We start from the raw sequence: 2,356 nt of genomic DNA on the forward strand, positions 1-2,356 counted from the left end.
GGAGAGTTCTAGAGAGAGAAAGGAGGTAACCACCGCTCCGACCACGAGGAATCCGGTTCCGGCCGAGCCTTCTTCGTGAAATCTTCACATAACTTAGAGGAGAACATCCTTAACCTTTAGATCGTCCAAAACCATCCAGAAACGAGGAAAAATCTAAAGGCAAAGTTCTTGAATCTAGATTCTCGGATTTCCTTCCATCTGTGAGATATATTAAGAGTTAGAACCTGAAAATTTGAGTATGTTAATCTACAGAGGATTACGCTCAAAACCTGTGAAGGAGTTGGGATCGGTTCAGATCGGAAATGGGAGTTCCGGCGTTCGTCAAAGAGGTAGGTATTGATGTTTCTTGCCATCTTCAGACTAAGATAATTATCCCGGGGAATAGGAATAAATTACAAGAAAAATACCTGCCTAAAGATGAATATACGCTCTACAAATCTCGTGAAGGAACCATGTTGATCCGAGTTAAGTAAAACGAAATGTGAAAATGCAAAGAAAATGGAAAAAAGTAATCGTATGCTGGAAATCGCAGGAGAGAGGGCTGGCCGGAGAAGAAGGGCCACGTGTCAAGCGTCTATTGGAAAAGAAAATCAAAGAAATACTTCGCGTCGGGCAGGATTCGAAGGTCGGCGGCTCGCTACCCGATTACCCGCGCACCACCCGGCTTCGCGTTGTCACGCGTCAGCGTAAAAGAATAAAGATTTCCAGCGCGTCCTTCCGGTTTCGAACCGACGACCTCGACCTCGGCTGACCGTTCACCGGGCGCCACGTCGCAACACCTCAGCGCGCGTCTTCCTTCCCTCATGCGCGTCCGTACGCGCACGTGTAATGCTTCCCCAGGCGCGTGTGAAATAGGTCCTAATTGAGGAAAAATCACGGCTGTTTTTTTGGCTAGTTCGACTTCTGTTTTTCCTGCTCCTGATTCCAATCCTAAACCGATTTTGTATGAAATAGGACCTAATTGAGGAAAAATCACCGCTTTTCGATATGCCAAGTGTGTGGAAACGCTGCGTAAGGGCAGACATCGTCCAGGTAAGTCACCACACGGAATTCTACGAAGTAATACTTGTAGGAGTCGCTTGGAATGCATGCATGCTAGTTTAATTATCTTAGGGCGTAGTTTCCTGTGACAGTATGTAGGTAATTGATTATTAAAGTAGGATGCATTATGTGAATGACTATGAGAATTACCTGAGTATTGTTGTTAAGTTTTAAGTTTCTGCTATTTATGCATATGGATATTCTATGCTGAAAGGAGGATGGGAATTTGTGAAATCTGCGCTCCGGGAGTTGATGGACGTTATCGCCCCATTGAGATTGTATGTTTACTTTGCATGAATATTGTTTGATGACGTTGGATGATAGTTATGTACGTAATCTGCTAATTTTCATGGCCACTTTTATGATTAAGTCCAAAGATTCATGGTTAGAGCGTCAAGTCACCAAGGAATAGACTTAACATAAAAAGGAACTCTAGGGGTATGAATAAAAGGTCTAAGAACCAAAGAAGTCCGAAGGTACAAGTTCCAAGGGGGAAAGCCCTAATGAGCTAAGACTAGAATCCGTCGTTCTAGAACCAAGGGAAAGTCTTAGATCGTTTGCTAAGTTTAGGGTGCGACAAGAGCTTACAAGTAGGTGGCTTATTGAGTATAAATTTTTATACTCATTCCTTTCTACTCTTTTTTTTTTTTTTTGCAGGTACCGGTCGAGGTGNTTTTTTTTTTTTTTTTTGCAGGTACCGGTCGAGGTGGAGGAGCGTTCGAGAGCTGTGGGTCACAGAAGGGGTCGTTCCGGAGCGTTAGTCATTTGTCGATCTTTTAGAGTCTTTTGTATTTCCTTTTATATTTGTAATTCCTCTTGTAATAATTTCGAAACAAATCTTCTCTCTCTTGTTTTAATTAAATGGTATTCTGATCTTTTTACTTTGCTTTTCTTTTATTTTCTTTTTGTTTGTTTTCAGTTTCATCCTTTGGTTCACGGTCCGGTTTTCGAAGCCTCGAAAGTCGGGTCCTGACATTGACACACCGTCCAGTGTCTAACTTTGATACCATTTGTAAAAGCAACGTCCTCCCTGTCACATCGCGCAGTGTCTAGCTTTGATACCATTTGTAAAGTAGAGTTCTCTCTGGCACACAGCTAAGTGTCTAGCTTTGATACCATTTGTAAAAGCAGCATCCTCCCTGGCACACTGCGCAGTGTCTAGCTTTGATACCATTTGTAAAAGCAGCATCCTCCTTGATACACCGCCCAGTGTCTAACTTTGATATCATTTGTCAAAGCAGCATCCTCCCTAAAACATCATCCAATATCTAGCTTTGATATCATTCATAAAAGGGCGTGGAAACCTTGGTAGTCG

At 42.7% G+C, this 2,356-nt stretch overlaps 1 long non-coding RNA gene across 1 annotated transcript; it reads left to right on the forward strand.

Annotated features, from left to right (window-relative positions):
* The first annotated feature begins 246 nt into the window (after positions 1-246).
* Positions 247-1,292, forward strand: LOC111477720. Its single transcript, XR_002717337.1, has 2 exons — positions 247-329; positions 533-1,292. It is a non-coding gene; the product is annotated as an uncharacterized LOC111477720 (long non-coding RNA).
* Positions 1,293-2,356: the final 1,064 nt, after the last annotated feature.

The sequence above is a fragment of the Cucurbita maxima genome, unplaced genomic scaffold, assembly GCF_002738345.1.
Source record: "Cucurbita maxima cultivar Rimu unplaced genomic scaffold, Cmax_1.0 Cma_Scf00004, whole genome shotgun sequence".
Taxonomy (NCBI): domain Eukaryota; kingdom Viridiplantae; phylum Streptophyta; class Magnoliopsida; order Cucurbitales; family Cucurbitaceae; genus Cucurbita; species Cucurbita maxima.